This window comes from Thermobia domestica, chromosome 7 (assembly GCF_964235325.1).
Source record: "Thermobia domestica chromosome 7, izTheDome1.hap1.1, whole genome shotgun sequence".
In the NCBI taxonomy this organism is placed as follows: domain Eukaryota; kingdom Metazoa; phylum Arthropoda; class Insecta; order Zygentoma; family Lepismatidae; genus Thermobia; species Thermobia domestica.
Window position 1 is genome coordinate 132,487,934 of NC_137460.1, and position 16,432 is coordinate 132,504,365.

Below are 16,432 nucleotides of genomic sequence, written 5' to 3' on the forward strand. Positions count from 1 at the left end.
TTTACTTACCTGTGAAAAGTTATTTCGGGTAATTTCTTCTCATTCGTACCTGTACACCCATACGTGCAGCATGTAACCATTGTATAATATAATTCTGAAGCAACGACTTAAATAGAAATGGCAGACCCACTAAATGTCTACAAATGAAAATTGCAATGGTTTGAGCCAACATATATGGCGATCATTTAGTTACCTAATGTGATGAAGATACATGTGGACAGATCCTTTATTTTATACATCCTTGGGTATCGCGAGGCATCGTTCAAAAGAACAAGTAAAATACTGCATACGCAATTAAACTAATTGGTATACTGTTTTAAGATGGACAAAAGTTCCTCCACTAGACGTCACGGACAGGGAGCCAATCAGAACGAAAACTCTTACTCAAAACTTGAAGAAAGTATTTTTCACTTAAAATCAATTAGAAGACAACACAGTATAACAACAGTTCAATATGTAGAATTGTATAGAAAAGGGAGAAAAGAAGACAGCGATAACGAGTATTATATTGCAAATTGCTTTTGGAGGAAAACTGATTCGTTTAGAAAGAAGGAGAAATCAAAATTTTTGAATGAAATTACAAGAAACAATTGATAATGCATTTCTACTTCTCAGATATGCATAATTAGAGATTCTGGTTTGGTCGAAGAAATTTGGCAGGATTTTTTTTTTTATATATATCTTTTAACTACGAACTTTGATTCTAGTAAAATCAACTACAAATTTTGATTCCAGTAAACTCTATTCTCAAAATTATGTAATGATTAAGATCCTCCTCCATTATCAAGTATTTCAACATTACAATGTAAAACAAACAATTGGTTAGCAGCGTAAGATGCTTATACATTACTTGCAGATACTTATATTTTCTTTTGTAAAAAATGTTCTCTCTCCTAATGGAACATTACATATACGCCAGGGGTGAGAACGGTAAAAACTACTTGTGTTTACCAAAATTTACGACTAGAATTTTATAATTGACGTGTGAGGCAAGTATCTCGAGAATATTACAAACAAATTCCGTAATTAATGTATACTAGCTGCAGTGGCATATTTAGGGGGAGGGGCTTCCGGGCTTAAACCTTCCCCGAAATCTTACTTACTATAGTAAAGTATATGAAATATCTTGCTGAATTTTCACATTTTCAGGCAAAGCCCCCCCCCCTCCGAAACAAAAACGTAAATACGCCACTGACTAGCTGATCGCTTTTTAGACACAATTATCCGTAGCGAGCGCACATAGACGATTGTCTACACATGAGATCGTAGATCAATTAAACTGTTCTGAAAACACTTCTTTGTTCAAATTGTAGATGTTGCGTTTGTTTTGTTTTTCCTGTTCCTCCCTTGCTACCATGAAATTAGTCTGTTAAACATATAGGGCGGTATTCAGAGAGAATGCGTTAATCGAAGTTTAGATAAAGACTAGTTAAAGTCATACTACCTCTTGACTAAGGAAGGTGTACTTTTTGGTATTCAGAGTCCACTTTCATTACTACTAAAACTTCGATTTGGGTATGACTAACTAATATAACCTCAATGCATCGGATGAGAAAAATAAATGTGGCAACTACGGAAAAGTAGATGTGCGCATGCGTAGTCTGTAAAAATGAAAGTACATGAAATACGAAATGTTGTGTCGCACGCAAAACCGTGGGTAAAAGATTAGCCTCTGCTCTAGATGAATTCATCAGATGTGATTATCTTCGTCACATACTACGTCCCTAATCAGAGACTCTGAATACAATTTTGATAACCATCCGTTAGTCAACCTCGTAGTATGAGGTTAATCTTACCTCCAAACGACTCTGCATAAGGCCCATAGTTAATATTTTCAATTTTAAGTTTAACAGCTTTCAGGCAGTCATGTTCCGATGTATAGCTTTTATCTATCTATTTCACATATTTCAGTGGCTATACAAGAGATAGATCTATAATTCACAATGAGATCGGAACATGACCTCGTTCGTCGAATATGACTCTTCCACTTCCGAAGCGTGAGCCGTAGTCAGTTATTTATGACCGAGGAATACCGACTTTGGCAAATGCTGTGGAAGCTACTAAGGATTGATTTTGTCTCTGTATGTCTTTTCATGGACATACTGAAAAGGAAACAACATACATTTCGGTTGATTAACTGATGGTCAATAACCTAACTTTGGTTAATAACATTATTCACCTTCTGTGAATAAGAAAAGATAAAATTTAGAGGAAAGCAATTCAAAGTTTTCAATGAGCATTGCATCCAAAACCATCAAAATACAAGCATCCACCTCTTCAATTATATAAGAAATGAATAGCTTTATTCCTATCATTCGTTAACTAAATATATTTTCTTATGTTAACATACTTTATAACCACTTGTAGGAGCTGATTTTTTGATAATGCAATACGACAAATCGAATGTAAAACAAAAAGAGAGAGAAAAAAAAACAATATTTTCGCAAACAGCCAGGGTAGAGAACACACACAGCTCGTTGTATAATAGTGAAACTGGAAGGCAAATACATAAAGCCATAACTAATACTCTTATCTTGCAGTATCTTCTGAAACTCGTATCCTTGAGCGCATGCAGTGTTGGCAAACATTTTGAGACGTGAAATACTTATTTCTTCGAGTGCACTAATATAACCTAAAGAAAAAGTTTATAAAACAGTAATTTGTTTTTTTTTTAAGTTTAGCGTCCTTTTCAACGGCGAGGCTATATGAGACGTGGACTAATAAAACAGTAATGAGACCTGCCACATACAGACTGAGATGTTGGACAACGAAGAGACATGAACAGAAGTTGCATGTTGCGGAGATGAAGGTGCTTGCGCAAGTGACGAGAAGGACATAATTATAAACGAAGTGATATGAGGAACAATAAAGGTGAGACCAGTACTAGAAAAACTGCAAGAAAGTAGACTTCAATTGTTTGGACATGTGGTGGTCAGAATGAATCTAGCATAAGATGTAAAAAAAAAAAAAAAAAAAAAAAAAAAAAAAAGTGAAGGACAGCGATCTAGAAAGCTGACTCCAACTAGCTGAAAAAGGGATTAAGAAGATTTAACATGTCTAGAATAAGTGTGTGCATTTAAAGATGATTTTACGTGTGAGGGATCGCCATGTTAAGTACACAAGTAGGGCCTATAATAAGGTAGTTAACATCTTCGGACGCTATGCGCTTACAAGCGTCTGAACCTGGATCTTTTGATACATGATGCATGCACCTTTTGATGTTAGGTGCAATCAGTTCCAGAAATAAGGGTACTTTGAATGTGCACTTTTATCTTTTGGAGACGTCCTTAATGGGGAATATTCAGAGTCGATTTTACATGTAATTTGCATCGTAATAAGCGTTTGACTAATGCGTAATTATGATTTCCATATTCAGAAGCACGTTTGTAATATTATCCATGACTTTTATCGAAGGATGCAGTCGGTGACTTTTAACAAAAATGTACAAATCCATAGTTTCATTTCAGGCTTTGCCAGATGAGGGCAAGATTGTCCACCAGGGTTTGCCCAAGTGGGCCCAGCCTGAAAAAAACAGCTGGGTTTTCTCTGGTTGGACCCACCTGGATTTCTGACCTTTCTGTTAGTATATTATTAGTACAACTAAGGTGATCAATTGAAAGTTATTTTTACAGATTTTGAACGTTCTTTGAGCGAATTACATGCTTTCATGTTAAGATAGACAACGATATTCAACATAAGACCTTTATAAAGTTCTGAATGCACTGAATGAATGAATTTTTAAAAAAATCACGTTAGCTTGAGATAATTGTAGAACAAATTAATGTGTGGATTATGATTATAGCCTATTTGAAGTTTATATAAAAAAGCAATTTTGTATTTTAGAAAATACTTTCCGTGAATAGTATGCTTCCTAACTCGGCTCCGCCGAGGGACGTTATCCTTCACACGTTGACGAGTTTAAGGTCATATGTGCCGGTACTAACAGTAAATATGTAAATATATTAGTAAAACTATTAGTATCATTTCTTACCTTTGATGGCAACAAAAGTATTCAGTAAAATTTGGTTTTCCAACAACAACAGTTTAGTTCAGTCATTTGTTGCTTACTCTTCAAATAAGCATTCTGTAGAAACCAACACCAGCAATAGTGTAAACATTATTGTCAAAATTAAGAAGCTTAATGCTCGGAGCTCCGAAGACTACGTAACCCTTACTATTTTAAGTGCTGAATTGAAACTTCAATATTAATGGAAGTTTCGATGTACAGTAAAGCAAGCTGCATTTTGAAGAAAAACCCGTCGTAAAAGAAGTGTTCGGGAAATTCCCGCAATTGAACCCACTATTCATCGGAAGTGAATATTTGAACAATAAAACTATTTATTTTACGCTGGAAGATACTTAATTTCAATTTATGACATTTTGAAACATTCAATTTATAAAATATGAATTATAGGCCTATCTTTGTTAATTGTTGTACATTAATTGTATTGTATTGTATTGTATTTATTTCTTTTGTATGAACTTACAAGTATGAGGAATGTCCTCAAGTAAGTGTAACATGTGTCATATGTACAAAAAATTTACATGATTAAAATAAAGTAATATTACCTTGTCATGATATTTACGTACTCCTCAATCGTATAACAAGAATTTTCTAATAGAAATAATTTTAACTTTTGTCTGAACCTTTTCATATTTTCTTCATACTTTATATCAATAGGCAACATGTTGTACAACTTAACACCACCATAACTTACACTTTTTTGATACATTGCTGACCGGTGATTACGCAAATGAAAATCATTCTGATTTCGCGTATTATGATTATGTACATCCTTATTTGTTACGAATGCCGATGAGTGTTCTTTCAAATACAAAAAGAGACGATACAAGTATAAACTATCCAGAGGAAGTATATTGACCTCCTTAAACAAATGTCTACAAGAAAAATTCGGCTTCTTATCACAAAGTATTCTTATGGCTTTCTTCTGAATTTTGAAAACATTAAATCTCTGACTTGAATTTCCCCAGAACATGATACCATATTGCAAGATAGAGTTAAAACACGAATGGTACAAGGTTTTAGCTAATTTTAAATTTACCTTTTTTCTAATAATCCTTAGTGCATAACAAATTCTATTTAATTTATTAATAACTGACTCTATATGAAATTCCCATGTCAGGTTATGATCTATAGTAAGACCTAAAAACGAAGAGTGTGTTGTATAGTTAATTTTCGGAAAAGAACAGTCTTGCAACTAGTGCTTGGGAAATTCCCGTAATTGAACGCACAAAGGACCGAAAGTGAACTTCAACAATAAAACCATTTATTTTACGTTGAAAGATATTTATTTCATATAAGATATTTTGATGAATTATATCTTTCTTATAAATTAATATATGTTTGGTACTCATATTTGGCGAATGTCACTGAGGCTCCTGGGATGGCTCGATCTACATTTGTTCGTTTCTCTGCCTGTACCACACAGTGTTCAACTTTCGATCTTTTAAATTTTCATGATACAAGCCGGAGACATACTAAATTTCCTGTATGGATTCTGGCGGCATACCAACGCAAAATTACAAAATGGCTCTTTTTTTTTTTTTTTTTTTTTTTATAGCGGATATCCATGCTACAAAGCGCAATTTTCGGTCTTTCAAGTTGAAATTTTCAGAGTAGAAGCACGAGAGATTAAATTAGCTGTATATATTTTGGCAGCACAAAATTTAAAAATGGCAGTCATTTTTTAAAATAGCTGGTATCCACGCTACAGGGGGCAATTTTCGGACTTTATAAGTTGAAATTTTGAGGGTAGAAGCATAAGACATTCTAAATTTGATGTATAGATTTTTTCGGCGATCCAATATAAAATTTCAAAATGGCGGCCATTTTTTTCAAAACAGCAGTGAATGGAAAATCGATGCAAGTTATGACTATGACAATCTTGAAATGTAAATCATATTTTAACATTTTTACCCCAAAGACATTGAAATGTTTTGAAAAAAAAAACAAACCCGAAAATACCCGAAAACCCACATGGGCCCAGGTGGGTTGGTTTTTTTCAAAAATACCCAAGTTTTTTCAAACCCTGTTGTCCACCAACGTAAGTTTCACGTTTCTTATTGGAATATTAGTATATAATTTATTAAACAAAGTGGGCCTATGCAGGGTCGTTCTGACGCGTGATTAGTGCCATACTAAAGAGTTCGTCTAACATGTTTTCTGCAGTAGCCAAACTTTAGTATGACTTTAATCATACATGAAAACGACTCTGCATAAGACCCTATGTGTTTCTCAAACTTATGGAGCAAATGGCCCCTGCCCTCACGAAATGATCCCTACGCATATTTCCCGAACTGTTTGCACCTAGTATGCATCAAAAGGTCCAGGTTCAGACGCTTTTAAGTGCATAGTATGCAAAGATGTAAACTACGTTATTATCATTGTTTACTTATATAGTAGTTCGTGATGGAAGAATTGCATATATTATAATACGATAACATGAAATCGTTTTTATGGCACTTCAGTTTGCAAGGATATTATATATCCGTACGCAAATATTTAAAGATGTACCAGGACAATACCGTTGTATGCCTGTGCTACTGAGGCTTACCTGGGCTCAGAGGCACAACATACACTAAATGCTCTTTTCCAGATGAGGTTTCAATACCTACAAATCTAGAACGTATTTCCATACTTATGTTATTAGGGAACTTATTTAGGTAAATAAAATGTACACAAATTTCGTGGAGGAAATGTAAGTAAAAGGAAATATCTATTAATAGCAATGGTAGTGTGTGAGGCTCAATCCGAGTACCTTTGTTCTTAAAATGAGTCTAATTTGAAATTTAGTACTTGGGAAAATTTTGATAAGTGTCGGACTGAAGACAACACTTAGCCTAAAGACAAACATTCAGGCGGAAGAGCAGAATTGGTAGGCATTTGTAAAAGAAACTGCAATAGACTCAGACGTGTCGACAAATGATTACTAACGGATATAAGTTCCTCCATTTCAGTTTGTAAGAAGTTGTTTGGCGGGCACTTGGTTAGTCCACAAAGTAGCACGGAAAGTCCTCTAATTTATTGAGCATCGAAATTGATTGAAGAACAGTTTTAGGCGATGACCAATGAGAGACTGAGGCTCCGGCATCGTAGTCTACTAACGAGTGCAGTTCTCTTTTCTTCTGCGAGGGCGACGTGTTATGGTGAAACTTCCCTCTTTTTGGAAGGCCACGAGGGTACCTTCTGATTATTTTGATGGAACCAACAATGTCAATATATTAGTCCTAGTTAGTCCTTTTACATGTTGGATGTCTTATCTGAATCTTAGTTTCATTTTTGATAATATACAAAACAAGAAGAACGAGCGCAGACACAGAGCTGTTGCGGCGATGGGTTTTGGAGGCAAAAACCTTAATGTTACACGTTGTCAGTCCTATTTGTAAATTCGTATGGCGTTCTTCAAGAGGTGAAGCGTCCATATCTCAGCATAATGATAAATCGATTTCCTAACGATGGGAAAGCTCTTCTCGGTGCGTTTCTACCTTAGGTTTGCAGTTTCATTAATTTTTTATATTTTCTGCTTTGCCTGCATGTCTGATTCCTGGCTAATGTTGAAGGCCGATTGAATGAAGCAAGAAAAATAATATTTTTCTAAGCAATGAAATGTATTGACAATTAATTTGGAATAATATCATTTTTCACCGAATATTTCCTTTTTACGTGTTCTTGATTATTTTTGCTTTTTTCTGTATTTCTGCAAATTACAAATTAGATGAGTTTTACGATACAGCTCAGAACATCTTATTATAGGAAGAAAAATTAAATCTCTCTCTCTCTCTCTAGGGCGTTTCAAAACAACACCGTCAACGTTTCGTAGGTGATTCCTGACACCAAGATAAGACAAAAAGTATAGACCAATCTGGGTGTACAAATGCTTCCTTTCGGAGTTATAAGCTGCCGAAAACATGATAAAATGAACTTTAAAGATTCATAGCTCCAAAATTATGGGACCTACCGTAGTTGAGTCAAGACTTCACTTAGGAATTAATATGTGCCCTATACAAAAATCCATGTTTCAGAATCCTAAGGTACTAACGCAACAATTTTTATAGAGGGAGTTTGCCTACGAGCGTATAAGTTGAAGTACTCACTAACTACCTCTATAAAATTTGTTGCGGAAGTACCACAGGATTCTGAAACATGGATATTTGGATAGAGGACATACTAGTTTCTACGTGAAGTCTTGATCCGATTACAGTAGGTCCCATAGTTTTGGAACTATCAGCTTTTAAAGTTCATTTTTCATGTTTTCTTCAGCCTATATAACTCCGAAACGAAGCATTTGTGCACCCAGGTTGGTCTAAATTTTTGTCTTATCTTGGTATCAGGAATCATCTCCCAAACATCGGTGTTGTTTTGAAACACCCTGTATATTAGTTTGACGAACTATTTTAAAATTGCACCCGATAGTTAATATTTGTACCTATCGTTGCCTTCATAATTTAACAGTAAGTATGGGCATGAAAATGCATAAACCATGTATATTGAACCGTGATTACTCACAATATCTTCCAGCGCGAATATATGTTTATTATGAAACTGCACACTTTGAACATTATATAAACATGGAAAAGGTCAATAAAAATATATTGATAAAACAACTATCGCTTTTTCCTACGACGTCAAAATAGTTACTTTGTATTTTCCTGCAATCAACTTGGGCGCTCATTTTCTATTAAATGCTCTTGAATTGGATTGTTTCGAAGAGGAACGAAATAAAATTTGTTAAAGAAAACTATTGAATTCTAGACAAGAATGACGTCAGTTCAGACGTTTTTTCATCAAATAGTTTGAATGGTCTTGTACAAGAGTTTTGTTCTAGCTTTCTTTGACCATGTAAAAGAAATACAAGGATATGCTGTTTTATAAATGCGTCTTTGAACTTCAGGCAGACCCATTCGTTACATTTTACTTCAATGCAATGAAAACTTTGCGTTTTTGTTTGTGATAATAGGCAAAACAGTTATAACTGATTTTTGTAAGTTTTCCAGGCTTCACAATGTTTCTTGAGTGCTTGTAGGAAATGCCTAAATTCCAGAGGGCAAAAAAATTAACTATTTAATTTTTGCTGCTGAATTTGCGAAAAAAAGGTATTTTTTTTTTTTAAAGGATAGATGATCACGCAGCATGAAATTTGCGTCATATCGCAAAATCAGTAAATGATATCAAATATCGCAATTTAAGTCCAAATTTTGAGTTTTTTTCCCTAACCGATTTCGAACGAAGGTAGTATTACAACAACGTGCCTCAGGCAAGAATCTTCGGAGTATTTCTTGGTATGTTATTAGAATCAATTTCGGCCGGATCTGTCGTCGGGGCTGATTGATTCATCTTGAGCTCCAGTTTTGTGCTATGTGTTTTTCTTCTACAAGTGTTTTTTGTGCATTTTTTTCCGTTTAGTTCAATTTTCTAGTGCATGGACTTCTCCGGCCTCACACTTTTTCTTGAATCCTTTTGCTTTATTCTTATTTTGGCCTAACACGAGACGATTTCGGGTTTCCGACCAGCGTCATTTTGAAGCATGGTCACGTTTTTATTTCAGTGTAAATCATTTTCTGCTTAATACAATTTTCCTGTCTTTAACATTTTTTATTGTAATTGAGGACGGCCACCTTGTTCTTTCTCAATTTTTTTCGGTTTTAATCAGTGTTGCCAATTTAGCGACTTTGTCGCTAGAACTAACAACTTTTGGAATTGTCTAACTACAAAAATTTTTATTTATCGCCTAGTGACAAATCTAGTGACATTTAGGAATTGAAATATTTTGTTATATTTATATTAAAGATTCCAAAATTTTGCAGTTTGTGATACTTCTTTTACACATTCGGTTGCACTACTGCTCTGAGCGACTTACTTCGTTGGGTTCATCTCTGACGATTATGCCCTTCTTCACTGCGGTTCGGAAATCCGGGAATTTCCCGTATCTAACTAGTTGCGTAATAACTGGCAAACTCTTGCATTGCACAGTGCGTACAGTGACAATGATGGAGAACGTTGAGCTTTTCTGGTTCAGTGTAGTGCGTGTGATTTATATACTAGGAATGCAATGTATATACCCGATTGCAATGAAATGAGCTGAGCGAGCTTAAACTACGTAATCAGGAAGCGTTTTTCGGTGATTATTCCTCGATGGTACATCGGATTTTTGATTTCGACCTATGTTGTCACTCAGCACGACATACTCTATCAGCGTGCTAAGTTTGGTTGAGATCGGCCAAACGGTCTAGGAGTAAGCGTTTTTCGGTGATTATTCCTCGATGGTACATCGGATTTTTGATTTCGACCTATGTTGTCACTCAGCACGACATACTCTATCAGCGTGCTAAGTTTGGTTGAGATCGGCCAAACGGTCTAGGAGAAGTTCGCGGACAACCAAACGGCTAACCCGAGTATAAGAGCTTCGCTTCGCTCAGCTCAATTAATTTAACTGCGGTTGTTCTTAATATAAATTACACCGAAATTTGTGGGGTGAGTTCGGTGAAGTGTTCCAATACGAAAGCAACGTGAATTCCTCAATCCAAGGTGACCAGAATTTTCACTTGCGAAAACGGGACGCATACGAATCGGCTACGGAAGGGGGGGTATCTGACTTCGAGATTGCATTTTGGGACTCAGCAGTGTTCTCAATTTACAAAATACACAACTAAGAGTGATAACACACCGTTTCTAACTTTACGTGTACCACACAACAAATAATGGTTCCCGATTGCAAGTTCTACCTAACAATTCTTTTAACTAGTTGAACACTCAGAATTCCCACTCAATTTCCACTTGAACCACGAACACTCAATTCCCATTTGAAAATTCAGAAGTTCTAGACACGGCTGAACCTTGGCAACCAGTGTTGGTACGGAAGAGAGTAGAATTTACATTGACGATTTATATTTTGAATAATAATTACGGGACACCTAGATCATTTTTACTTAAAAACGGGACATTTAGGCGTCCCGTTCGAGAATCAGAAAAAAACGGGACAATGGTTGGAAAAAAGGGACTGTCCCGGCTAAAACGGGACGTCTGGTCACCTTGCCTCAATCCCCCCTAAAAAAAGATAATTATACACACACACACTCTATAAGAGGGAATGGGAAAACGTGGTGCAAAATTTTAAGTATTTGCAAACTTTAGCAGTATTTACAAGCTATATTTATTAATTTTGTATTCTTCAAAGCGCATAGTGCAGTGGTTTTGTCAAGATGATCATTTTTTTCAAAAGAAAAAGTACTAGAGTCTTCCATTGCACATGGAAAATATTTAAATTATTTTAATTCCTTTGTAACATTATATAGCGACTTTTTAGCGACTTGCCAGGAGGCGTTTAGCGACTTCTAGCGACTTTAGAGTAGAAAACTCACAGATATCCTTTGTCTGAAACTAAACTAGCGACATTTCACACTCGTGAGTTGGCAACAGTGGTTCCAATTTCACAAGGCTAGGAAAAAGCTAAGAAGAGGAAAAGCAACAGGAACAGATGAGGTGTCAAATGAGATGTTAATAAACTTAGATAATAAATATTTGGAAAGTTTAAAGAATATTATGAATAATATACTTGAGTCAAGAACCATTCCTCCAAGTTGGAAGCAAACGAAGATTAAGTTAATATATAAAGGAAAAGGTAGAAATAAACATGATATAAAAAATTATAGACCAATAGCGATTACCAGCTGCGTATATAAGTTTTTTGCAATTATTCTAAGAGATAGATTAATGAACTGGCTAGAGAAAAACAAAATTTTAAGTGAGTTACAAAATGGATTCAGAACAGATAGAAGAACAACAGATAACATCTACATTATAACACAACTGATAGAAATATGCAGAGAAAGAAAAGAAGATTTCATAGTAGCATTTATAGATATTGAAAAGGCGTATGATACAGTCAAGAGAAAGATATTATGGGAAGTAATGGAAAACATAGGAATATCAAAGAAATTTATTATGCTCCTTAAGGAATTATATAAGAACAACAAATACAGATATGAAATGGGAAACGTAAAATCAAAATGGATAGAAAGTAATAAAGGTTTGAAACAAGGATGTCCTCTATCACCAGTTCTATTCCTGATATACATACATGAAGTGGAAGAAGCATTGATCAAAACAAACAGAGGGTTAGAATTAAGATTGCAAGGAAAAGAAAAAGTAAGAAAAATCCCTGGCACTCTATTTGCAGACGATGTGGCTCTGATGAGTAATATAGAAGATATTAAGGAAATGTTAGAAACAGTAGTTAGGAAAGGAGAAGAAATTGGTCTAAAAATAAATGAAGAAAAAAGCAAGTTCATGGTTTTTAGTGGAGATATAGAGGATAAAAATATACAAGCAGGAAACATAGAAATAAGCAGGACTGAAAAAATAGAATTTTTAGGAATCACACTTGAGGAAGGAGAACAATACTCAGTTGAACATGAAAAAAAAACTGAAAAATAAAGTACAAAAATATACAGCAATTATAAAAAATAAAGCAATGTGGTCATACAATAGATATGAGGTATCAAGAATATTATGGAAACAAGTAGCAGTACCGGCGCTAACATATGCAAATGAAGTAATAACTTTAACGGAAAAAACCAGGAGTATTTTACAACAAGCACAAAATCAAATAGGAAGGTTTGCCGTAGGAGCAAATAAATTAAGTGCAAATGTAACAATAACAGGAGAAATGGGATGGAGTGATTTTGAAAAAAGAGAAGGTGTGAGTAAAGTAAAATATCTTGGAAGATTAAAATTTATGGAAGAAACAAGATTAGTAAAAGTGGTGCATGAGGCCACTAAACATATGAGAAAAGGGGAGAACACGAAATGGTTTAGGAGAGTTAGGAAATTAGAAAGAAAGTATGATCAAACTACCCGCTGGCATAGAGAAGAAAATTATAAAAATTGGGAAAAAATCACAGAAAAAAACATTTAAAGAGAAAGCGCAGGAAAAGTGGTATGAAGAAGTTGTTAAAAAGAGCAGTTTAAAAGGAATATACACACATAAAAAGAGTTATGAGAAAATAAATTACATGAACAATGATTTAGGAAGCATTTTACTTTTCAAAGCCAGGTCAGGGAGCCTTGAAACAGGGGTAAGACTGAAAAAATTTAAAGAAGTAATTGAAAAATGTCAATTATTTTTTAAAGAAGATGAAACATTAGAACACATATTGTTAAAATGTGAAGAAACCCAAAAAATCAGGGAAAAATGGAAATGGATCGATGAAATGAAAGAGGAAGGAAATTTGGTTAAATTAGCTTGGAGGCTAGGCTTTAATGTAAATGGAAGGGAACTAAGTGAGAAAGAAATGGAAAAAACCAAAGAACTTCTTGAATTTTGGTGGAAAAAGAAAATGGAAAAAGTTAAATGAAAAAAAAAACAGTACTTACTTTTTTTTTTTTCAGGATCCAAACTTCCGAAGAGAAGGAAGGGAAATACCTTGAACCTGAACCTGAAGACACTAGTTTGTGTTCACTGCTGTATGTAAACAAGCCTTGCACTTTGAGGTGGTATTGAGTATGGGATAGTTTTAAATGAGTTTAACACCAAAAGGTTACAATATATCAGATGTTCCTCTAATGTAGCAGCAATTACAAGTATCAATATTGCTCTCAGCGTTCCAGTCAGTTCGGAAGTTGTATTTCAGGTTGGTTGATTAAACTATGAGTCACAGTTGTCATGGAGATAGGTGGATAAGTTTGGGTTGTGACAATAAATATACAATTCTAATTTTGTAGCAGATTTTCAATAATCCGCCATTAATGGTAATTTTACATTTAAAATGAATGAGAGCATGAAAGACGCCTATCTAGAATATTAATTACCATTTCTGCACAGTGAAGTATTTTATGTTGACAAGGGTTCGGTTGCTACTGCAAAACCATTTCAAGTGCTACAGGATGTATAGTTGTTGATAATTCTGGCTTACTTACATTAATGTTTACAGCTGACATGCATTTCTTCTTTTTTTTGGGGGGGGGGGCTTTACAACGCCAGCTCCAACTTGTGTACGCTCTCAGAAAAAAATTACACCCTCTTAATTTTAAGAAAGTGGATTAAAACATTCCTAACCATAAGCTAACCCATTCCTATCCCTACCTTACTCTACTATAGCCTTTTAAAGCGGCCCTACTTATCGATGCGCAGCTGGAGTGTGTGTTATAAAGTTCCCTTTTTTCTTTCATGAATCGTTTTGGTGTATGCTCACCGTAACTTTGCTCCTGCTTGTTGAACACCCCCAGTTTCCAGGGATGTTAATATATGTTCGGTGCTGGTGTAGTTTTGGCGCACCACATTTTGGAAGATTTACAGATGAAATTGAATACTTTGTATGAAAAGATATATTCATAAGGAACATATTTCTGCAGGCGACAAAATTTTATACATAGTAATACAGCTGTATTTCAGGTTTACAAGTGTAAAATCATAACAAGTCCTTTACGATGGATAAAATAAGTGAGTGCATATTACATGTTATTTTCCGCTGGCGGAGTATTTCTGCACAGTGGAACGTTACTAGTATAAAGCCATGACAAGTGCTATTGAAACTCGCGTATTTCCCAAACTCCACTTCCTTTTCACTGTCCTCGCTTACGCGTATACCAATCATGGCTGATGCGCGTGTTCCCTTTGGACACCCTCCATTACCTCGCGGGCCCACCAGCTTCGCCCTACCCTGACTTGGTTATATAGCATTCGTGCTTTTAGTGACCACCTAGCACAGGTTGGTTTGTGTTTTTGCACTTTAGTTCTTATACCGTACATCCGGAATCCGTACTTATACGCAAATCGAAAAAGAATTGTAATATTTCAACAATTATATCTGGTGGTCCCCTTGAATTTTATCTATGCCAAGTGAGATATTTTCATGTTGCCCAGCGCAAATCTTTTAGGAGGCAATAAGAAGTAAATTGGTGAAAGAATTACAATTTTTCAACAATTATTTCTTGTAGTGCGCCAAAGCTATACCTGCACGATATCTTCTAAGACACTCAAATAAAATTTAAACAAAGAAGCCTTGAAAACTTAGGTTATCTCTCTTCCTTTCTAGATCTCTGAACTAAGCTGTGCATAAGTGTCAGTAGTCTTATAGAACGGTTTTGTGCGTATGTTGACAAATATCAGAGTGAAACAGTAAGAAATCTCGAGATTTTTTTTTCAGCATTCAGGAGTACGTTCTGTCTCCTCCGTTAACCCTCTATTGAAACCAGATTTAGCTCAAATTATCCATTTCCGGTTTCAACATTCATCGCTATAGAACGAAAACAATAACGGATACAGATAGCGAGAAACTGTTTTTTGAAGACGATTCAGTGTCTAAAGACAATCTGAACATGACTACCCATAACACTCTACGGAAACCAGAAGTAGCTGAAATTTACTATTACTTCCGGTTTCAATGCTGATCTCCATGGAGCAAAACAGTAAAGAGGTACTGAGATCCAGCTTTTTGCAATCGATTCAGGGTCTCAAGAATAGTTTTGATCTCCTCCGTTAATCCTTGATTCTAACCAAAAGTGGTTTAAATTAACCATTTCCGATGTCAGTATTTATCGCCATGGAGCAAAAACGATAATAGATACCGACAAGCAGTTTTCTGCAATCGATACAAGGTCCGGAAATCATATTACAACCCGCAACACTGTACCGAAAACAAAAGCAGTTGAAATTTATTAGTACTTCTGGTTTCAAGTATTGATATCCATAGATCAAAAACAGAAAGAGGTGTCAAGACGTGGCTCTGTGCAATCAATTCAGCATTCTTAAGAGTAGGTTCCATCTCCTTCCTTAACCCTCTATTCAAACCGGAAGTAGTTGAAATTAGCCATTTCAGGTTATAACATCGCTATAGAACGAAAACGGTAACAGGTAGCGAGATTTTTTTTTTTTTAAACGATGCAGACTTTTTAAGGCAACGTAGCATGACTATCGTCAACTTACTACCGAAACGGGATTCAAATTACTATTTCTTCTGGTTCAAATTTACTATTTCTTCTGGATTCAATACTGACTTCAACACAATGAAAACGATAATAGATATCGAGATTCAGCTAATTTCTTTTTCACTTGATACAGCGTCTCAAGAATAAGCACCATCTTCTTCAGTAACACTTTATTCAAATAGGAAGTCGTTTAAATTTGCCATTTCCGGTGTCAACATTTATCGCCTTAGAACAAAATCAGTACGGGACTGCGAGTAGGTCTAGTGGCTTTTTAATATGGATCCAGCGTCCGAGAAACGGATTCTGTCTTTGATCTTATTACTCTATTGCAGTAGTTATAAATGTACAACTTGAGGTTTTAATGTAGAATTCACATAGTTTGGAAGTCTATTCCGGTTTCACACTGAGAGACGAAACTCACTTATTAACATTTGAGAATAATTCAGGGGTTTCGTCAATGAAGAAAGGAGTGGGACGTTCACATTT

General features: G+C 35.2%; 1 protein-coding gene across 1 annotated transcript in view; it reads left to right on the forward strand.

The window, feature by feature from the left end:
• Nucleotides 1–13,452: 13,452 nt before the first annotated feature.
• The window catches only part of LOC145690401 (uncharacterized), a 95,961-nt gene continuing 92,981 nt past the window's right edge, over nucleotides 13,453–16,432 (forward strand). Inside the window, exon 1 of the mRNA XM_081765243.1 lies at nucleotides 13,453–13,650. The gene's annotated coding sequence lies outside the window, so the exon portion shown is untranslated. The remainder of the gene's footprint in view (nucleotides 13,651–16,432) is intronic.